Here is an 8,802-nt window from a genome sequence, read left to right as displayed (position 1 = left end):
GATTCTGCCTTGAACATTACACTTGATGATAGCCTTGAGAAAGGCGAGTTTGTTGATTCTGCAGGTACTGATGATAAAGGAGCTGTTACACAAGCTACACCGGTAGCTTCTCCTTTGAGTGGTGCTGGAACATTAGAAGAGGCTAGCAACAAGATTGCTACTCACTTAGTCACTTCTAATCCCACTCTTCCTTGTGATTTACTTAATGTTTCTGTTGATAAGATTGATACCGATCCTTCTTTTTGTAGGTCATCCAAGAATGGCACTGAGTTGGGAAGTGGAGGACATACACATCATGATGAGCTTATATCTCCTTCCCCAAGCCATATGGACATGCCACTTGCATTGAATGCACTTGACATAAAGGAATTAGTTCCTTCTGTTGTGCAACCTCCTGATTTAGAACTGAAACCCCTCCCCTCTAATTTGAAATATGTCTTTCTTGCTGCTGATTCTAAATTGCCTGTTATTATTTCCAGTTCTTTGAGTAGTTCTGAAGAAGAAAGATTGATTTCTGTATTGAAGAGTCATAAAGGGGCTATAGGATGGTCTTTAGGGGATATTCCGGGGATTAATCCCTCAGTTTGCACACACAGGATCCTTTTGAATGAAGGGTCCAAGCCAGTTAGGCAACCACAGAGGAGACTGAATCCTCTCATTTTGGATGTGGTTAAGAAGGAATTCTCAAAGTTGTTGAGTGCTGGGATCATCTATCCCATATCAGACAGTGAGTGGGTAAGTCCGGTACAAGTAGTACCAAAGAAGAGCGGTATCACAGTAGTGAGAAATGAAAATGATGAACTGATTCCAACTAGGGTTCAAAATGCTTGGAGAGTGTGTATAGACTATAGGAAGTTGAATGATGCTACGAGAAAGGACCACTTTCCATTACCTTTTATAGATCAGATGTTGGAAAGAATTTCAGGAAAGTCTCACTATTGTTTTCTTGACGGTTTTTCTGGCTATTTTCAGGTACCTATCGCTCCTGAAGATCAGGACAAGACTACCTTCACATGCCCTTTTGGTACCTTTGCTTATCGAAGGATGCCATTTGGGTTGTGTAACGCTCCAGGCACCTTTCAAAGGTGCATGATGGCGATATTTAGTGATCTTCTAGAGCAAAACATGGAAGTTTTTATGGATGACTTCACTGTTTACGGTGAGAGTTTTGATGAGTGCTTGAATAGCCTAGAGCAGGCTCTTGAGAGGTGTATTGATAAGAAATTGGTTTTAAACTTTGAAAAGTGTCATTTCATGGTTGATAAAGGGATAGTCTTAGGTCACCTCATCTCTCGAAAGGGGATTGAGGTTGATAGGGCCAAAATTGAAGTTATTTCATCCCTTCCTTATCCTACTTGTTTAAAGGATTTGAGGTCTTTCTTAAGACATGCAGGTTTCTATCGGCGCTTTATTAAGGATTTTAGTAAAGTTGCTTTGCCTCTTTCTACCTTATTGAAAAAGGATACTGAATTTAAATTTGATGATAAGTGTAGACATGCTTTTGACACTTTGAAATCTATGCTTGTTTTACCTCCTATTCTCACTGCACCTAACTGGAATTTACATTTTGAGTTGTCTTGTGATGCTTCTAACTTTGCAGTAGGTGCCATGCTTGGACAGAAGGAGGAGAAACAGTCTAGAGTCATCGCATATGCCTCCAAGACGCTTGATTCCGCTCAAGTGAATTATACCACTACGGAGAAGGAACTATTTGCTATTATTTTTGCTTTGGATAAGTTTAGACAGTATCTTATAAACTCTCGAGTGGTTGTCTTTACAGATCATGCAGCGGTTCGATACCTATTTAAGAAGCCTCAGTCTAAACCTAGACTGCTGAGATGGGCTTTGCTGCTACAGGAGTTTGATATCGAGATTAGAGATCGAGCTGGAGCGGAGAATCATGTAGCTGACCACCTTAGTCGGTTACCTGAAGGCACACAGGGAGTTGACTCTTCTGATCTTGTTATTGACTCATTTCCTGATTCTGCACTTTTTGCCTTGGCTGTTCATGAGCCTTGGTACTCTAATATAGTTAATTATCTTGTCACTGACCTTATACCTCCTTCTATGTCTAAATTTCAGATTGATAAGCTGAAGAGGGAGGCAAGATACTATATCTGGGATGCTCCAATCCTGTGGAAGCAATGCAGTGACCAGATCATCAGACGCTGTGTTCCAAATAATGAGATCCACTCTATCCTTACCTTTGCACATTCTTTATCTTGTGGGGGGCATTTTAGTGCTAATAGGACTGCTAGGAGGGTTTTAGAGTGTGGTTTTTATTGGCCTTCTCTATTTAAGGATGCTTATTCTTTCTGCAAGTCTTGTGATAAGTGTCAGAGGTTTGGGAGTTTGGGTAGGAAGCATGAGATGCCTCTAAGACCTATGCATTTTTGTGAAATCTTTGATGTGTGGGGCATGGATTTTATGGGTCCCTTCCCTTCGTCTTTTGGGTTTTCATACATATTACTTGCAGTAGATTATGTGTCTCGATGGGTAGAGGCAGTGCCAACTAGGAAAGATGATGCTTCTACTGTTGCCAAGTTTTTACGTTCTCATATCTTTTGCAGGTATGGCATTCCAAGAGCAATCATCAGTGACCAAGGAACACACTTTGCAATAGGACCATCAAGTCTCTATTGGCTAAACATGGAGTCAATCACAAGCTGGCCACTCCTTATCACCCTTAGACGAATGGGTTAGCTGAAGTCTCTAACCGGGAAGTGAAACGAATACTTGAGAAGATTGTGAAACCATCCCGTAAGGACTGGAGTGAAAGGCTTGAGGAAGCTCTTTGGGCTTACAGGACTGCCTACAAGACCCCTATAGGCATGTCCCCCTTCCGGTTGCTCTATGGCAAGGCTTGCCATCTACCTATGGAGATCGAGCACAAATCTTATTGGGCAATCAAGGCATGTGATGCAGATCTCGAATCTTCACTTGTCAATCGGAAGATGCAACTCCAAGAACTTGAAGAAATGAGACTTGAATCCTACGACAATGCCAGAATCTACAAAGACAAACTGAAAATGATTCATGATAGACAGATTCTGAGGAAGCAGTTTCATGAAGGTGACAAGGTTCTAAAGTTTAAAGCCCGGTTGAAGCTGATGCCCGGGAAGTTTGTCACCGGGAAGGTCCGTTTGAGTTACTAAAGTATATCCCTTTGGCACGGTAGAGCTCGTAGATGAGGAGACCGGTATAACTTCACAAGTCAACGGCCATCTACTGAAGCACTACCACGAGGATCAAAGACCCCCCTGATCACCCGGTTGTTCCCTTCCACCCTACTCTTTTACTTTCTGTTGTATTGCTGGTGATAGTTGTTTGTTGAGATAGTTAGGAGTAAGTGTGGGGGAGGGAACTTTTCCAGTAGTTGTAGTTGTAGTTGTAGCTATCTATTTCTGTTTAGTAGTTGTTTGTTTTGTTTCCTCTTGATTCTGCCATCTCTTCTGATCACTTGATTTATACTTGTCTATTTTCATTTCACATTATCTTAACATTGAGGACAATATTGATCAAGTGTGGGGGAGGGATTGTTGTTGAGTTGTTGAGCTTTATTTTGAAAAAAAAAAAATTTGCCTTTGGATTTGCTCCTGTTTCCTAAGTATTGCTGCTATAATTGCTCTCTTCTCTGCCTTATTGGTTGATTTCTGAATTGCATCGCATGACTTGAGAGTGATTCTTGCTTGGGAATTTTGTTGCTGGTTTCTATGTCCTCCTGTTTTCATTCGCCTCAGTGTTTTGCACTGTTGTATGGGCAAGTTGTTGTTCTCTCTGTTGCTGACTCTTGACTTTTGTAATCCTTGGGCATCTCTTTTAAAATCCTTTTGCACAATGCTGGTGAATATTGTACGGCTGAGTTTGATTGCATTTGATTCGAGTGATTTCTGTTCTTAGTTGATTAGCATAGTAGAATACTTTTGGTGCAGTGTTATTAACCTTGTTTCATAGCTTGATTCTTAAGGAGAAAACATCTTGGAGAAAAGCCATGATGGAAGGATTTTTGAGCCATGTATTCTTTCTCATCTTGTGTGATTTTCACCTAGTTTTGGTTAACCTCTAGAACTTGTTTAGATTCTTTTTCAAAGCTGCATTAATACCTAGGTTTGTGAAGATGATAGGGGCATTCATTTCTAAACCCTTACCCAAACACAAACCACTTCATTTAACCTTTGTTCACCCCTTTGAGCCTTCACTTTCATTCTATTCATTGCTTTTTAGCAAATGTTTTGCATGAGTTACATTTGGTTTTTCATTTTGAAAAGTACATCATTAATGTCTATATCTTTGCCTTCTTGGGTTTGGATGCCAAAAAAAAAAAGCAAAAAAAAAAGAGATAGAAAAAGGCAAGAAAGAGAAGAAAATGTTTAGAAAAAGCCAAAGAAAGAAAGTTATAAGAAAAAAAAAAAGAGAAAATAAGTTGCAACAAAAGAATAAATTTGAAATAAGGCATTCCATGGTGGTTTGAAGAGCAATGATTTCTGTCTCAAAAGGTTAAAATTTGCACTTTGGTGTTCTTTTATGATTGTACTTAAGCTCACTTTGAGTTGATTATTTACTACTCATGCATTTCACTTGTTAGTCCATTTCATTGATTTGGCCATAGTTTCCAACATTACAACCCTTCAAGTCCCCTTGATCATGAACCTAAGGTATATTAGTGGTGGAGATATTAGAATTTCTACAAGCTTATGGTTGGTGTTAATCTAGGTGGATTGAGTGAAATTTTTTTCCATTTGAGAGATGAGTGAAACACTTGTACCGTATGAGTTCTGTTATGTTTCTCTTCTTTTATCCTGCTATGTTTCTTGTGTTAATTTCTTTGCACTGAAGTATTCTATGATTGTTGATTAATTAAGAATAAAGGTTGCTTGAGTTAATTGCACATCCATACTTAGTCGATCTTATGGTTGCTTGCATTGAGTCTCTCTATTGGATTCTTCTTTAATGATGTTTTGCCCAGGAGTGCAAAAGGCTAAGTGTGGGGGAGTTGACAAACTCAATTATTTTTATATATTTTGATATCTTTTATATGGGTTTTTGTCAACTTAATTAGTCTTTTTGACCTTAATTGATTGGTAATTGATTTTAATATATTTTATTTTGAATTATTATTTTATAGGGGCAAAATTGTCATATTTTGGTTTAATTGTGACTAATTGATTTTTGAGGACAATTAATGCTACCTTATCCTTGAATTTTGCTTGCAGGGTTTTGGAAGAAATAAAAATGAAAAAAATAAAAAAAAAAAAAAATAATTAAAAAGAAAGGGGCAAAACGTTGCGTTTTGCCCCACCCCACTAATAACCTAATATCATATTATTCTTCATCAGCAAGAGGGGGACGCCGAGCCAGAGAACGAAAAAACAGAGCAGAGCACGCCGAAGGAGACCCACAAGCTGGACGCCGAACACACACGAAACAGGGGAGGCGAAGACGCAAGCGGCACCAGCGGAAAAACGAAGAGGCCGAACGGAAACACACACACGCGAGGCGGCGACTGACGAGCTGAGGCGGAGACGCAACGCTGAACGAGTGAGGCGGCTTCATCTTCTTCTTCTCCCGGGTGCAGCGAAACAGAGACGTGAACCATTCAGCGTGAACAGTGTTCTTCCATGGCTGACCGTAGCAAAATACTGATTGTGGCAGCAAACTTGATGGCAAACCGTGGCTAAGATCTTCTGATTCTCCAATTCAACAATAATGGCAGGAGCTTGGATATTTAAGGGGGAGTTCTAGTTGCTTTAATTTCTTACTCAATAATTGTTTAACAATTCCTAGGTCTTAGGATAGTTTTTCTGATTGTTGGGATAATTGTATTGCTTAATCTGATTATATTTAGGGATTATTGTGACTGAATTATTGCTTAGTATTTGACATTGGGCTGTTTATAGTTTTAATCTCAATTATAATGTTGTGGTTATGACATTTGTATTGATTTTGGAATTAATATATTGTGATTTTCTAAGGTGGCTTAGAATTTTGGATCATATAGACTCTTGCTAGCTTTAATTCTGTTATTTTGGATTTAAGAGTTCTAATTAAGTATTGGTTTTTAGCATCCTTAATCCCATTTTACTATTCTGGTTGCAGTTAGTAAGTTGGGATTTTAGGAAAATATTTTGTGGCAACTCGAGGTGGCTCGGTTGTTGGATCAAAAGCTTAATTATAATTCTTAATTCATTGTTTTTAACTCCCACATCTTTTAGAGTGATGATTGCCTGCGTTGTTGAATTGGAGGATTGATTTTTATCAGTGTTATCTGTGTGTCTCATTTTCATTTCTTTAATCTCCATTCATTTTAATCACTTTTATATAAAAACAAAAAAAAAGTATTTTAATTTCAATTTGATTCGTAGTATTTAATTAACAGCTTTTCAAAATCAAAAATCTCTTTTTATAGTTTAGGTTACTTGCATTCATTTACTAGGGTTTAATTTCGTTTTCGGCTCCTCAAAGTGAAACGACCCGAGTTTTGCACTATATTGCATTAATTCGGTTAATTTTTGGAGTAACCCCAAAGCGACAATTAAGGGAAGTTCAACTTCACTGAATTAAAAAAAAAAACAATGAAAAGTAGCTCTCAGGGAGAATGTTTAATCTGACAACTTGCAAGAAAATGTACAATTGTACTTCTTGGTTTTGACACATGTTTCTTACGTAATACTACCTCCGATCTTAATTTTAAGATCTTGTTTATAGACTACGTCTTATAATTAAGATTGAAGGTAGTACTTTTCTCTGTTCCTTAATATTAGAGTTAGTTTTAAAGTTAAATCTTATCTTAAATATAAGACATCAATCTACTTTGTCTTCTAAATTTATAATTTATTTTATAAATTATCCTTGTTGATTAAACATATTAAGAAATTTTCCATCCAATGGTAGTAAAAGAATATTTTAAAAAAATCAACTCATATTTGTTATAAATAACTAACTTAATTAACTTTCTTAATATATCCAAGTTAAATAACTTTTATATTAAAAACCGGGGTAGTAATTTTTTTTTTTTGCCAACATCTTACGTAATAATATCTACTCTCTCTGTCCATATATATATATGTAGATTGTGCTTACCAAGTCTTACAATAATAAAGTTACGTCATTAATTATGATTCATGCATAAACATACATCCATTTGCAGCTTACGAATTCATTTTTACTGCCTCTTATGCAAATCCAATCCTTAAGATAATCGTTTCTTCCATTATTGTTTTCTTTCGAGCTCTTCAACAATTTTTCATTACCATACGCAGGCGTTTATTGCCCAATTAATAAAAGTCAACGAAGTTGGAATAATAATAACAATAATAATTGTACATTTTATTCTAACACCACCCTTTTCACTGCCGTCTATATCTATATATATATATATATGTATATGTATATGTATATATATCTCAAGCACCATTAAACCTTCCTTCCACTATATATCCTCTCATTTTCTTTCCCTTCTTCATCTTCATTCTCACAACTAAACATGCTTCGACCTTCTTGTCTTCTTCCCTTACTTACGCTCACATTCTGGTCATGCTCCACTCTTAACGGCGTCGTTTCAGATCCACAGACCAACCTTCTTAAGATCCAGTGCAACCCATTCAACGACTTCTTCGTTACCAACATCTCCATCTACCATGACAACCTAAACGCAACGTTTCAAGCCATCAGAGAGCATATCAGTGACCAAAACAAGCACTTCGCCACTGCACAACATCAACGCCATGGAGAAAACCCCATTATCACTCTTTTTCAGTGCAGAAACTACCTTACCATCCCCGACTGTGTCGTGTGCTTCGATGCCGCCGCCATACGAATCCGTAGCTGCGTCGCCGCCGTAGCCCCTGGTGCCCATGTCGTCTACGACGGCTGCTTCCTCAGGTACTACACTAGCTACTCTCTCCAGTCAGGTTTCTTTCTTCTTTGGGCCATATGTTACGACACTACAACATCAGTTTGTGCTGTTTAATGTTAAATTTGGTTATCAGAAAAATTAATCTTTCAGTTCCTATATATGATCTGCACTTTTTATTCAATGGGTCCAGTACTAAAAATTTATAGATCCGTTGTTCCTTTATGTGTTGCACAGACTATTAAAAATTCTGGCTCGTCAATTAATTCAGTCAGGTCAGGTGAGGTACGTACTAGTCCTCCCCTAGTTTGAAGGTCAATGATCAGAGATGGTAGTCGAATTATGATCAGATTCAGATCTATCATGACTAAATATATATTGAATATATCCTAATTATTTCTTAAAAAAATGAAAGACAAAAATGATAAAAAAAATTTATAGAAAAATTAGTTTGAAAAATACAACAGCAAAGGTAATTAAAGATTTAAGACAAGTAAAAATACAATTTAATAAAATTTACAAATGTCTTGTAGTTTCAAAAATGAAAAAAAAAAGATAATTATGAGATGTAATATTTCTTTAAGGCTAAAGTATATATTTGATCCTTTAACTTTGTACAAGGTTTTAATTTGGTCCATTAACTTTAAAAAGTGTGCATTTGGTCCTTTAACCCTAACATCATTAGGCTTCAATGATATTTTTTTATAACAATCATGGATTTTTTGAAAATTAAACTTAATATGTTAGTATTTGAGAATGTTTTATCAACATTTAAGATCTTAATATCATCATTTTTAAAAAAAAATTTATGGTTAAAGGACTAAAAGTATACTTTTTAAAATTAACAGACCGAATTGCAATCTTGTACAAAGTTAAAGGACCAAATATATATTTTAATATTTCTTTAATATATATTCTTGTTTTAAATTTATAGTTTTAATGTATAATAA

Source organism: Neltuma alba, unplaced genomic scaffold, assembly GCF_004799145.2.
Source record: "Neltuma alba isolate B1F8T4 unplaced genomic scaffold, ASM479914v2 tig00001263_pilon, whole genome shotgun sequence".
NCBI classification, from domain to species: domain Eukaryota; kingdom Viridiplantae; phylum Streptophyta; class Magnoliopsida; order Fabales; family Fabaceae; genus Neltuma; species Neltuma alba.
Note: the sequence above shows the minus strand (reverse complement) of the source record.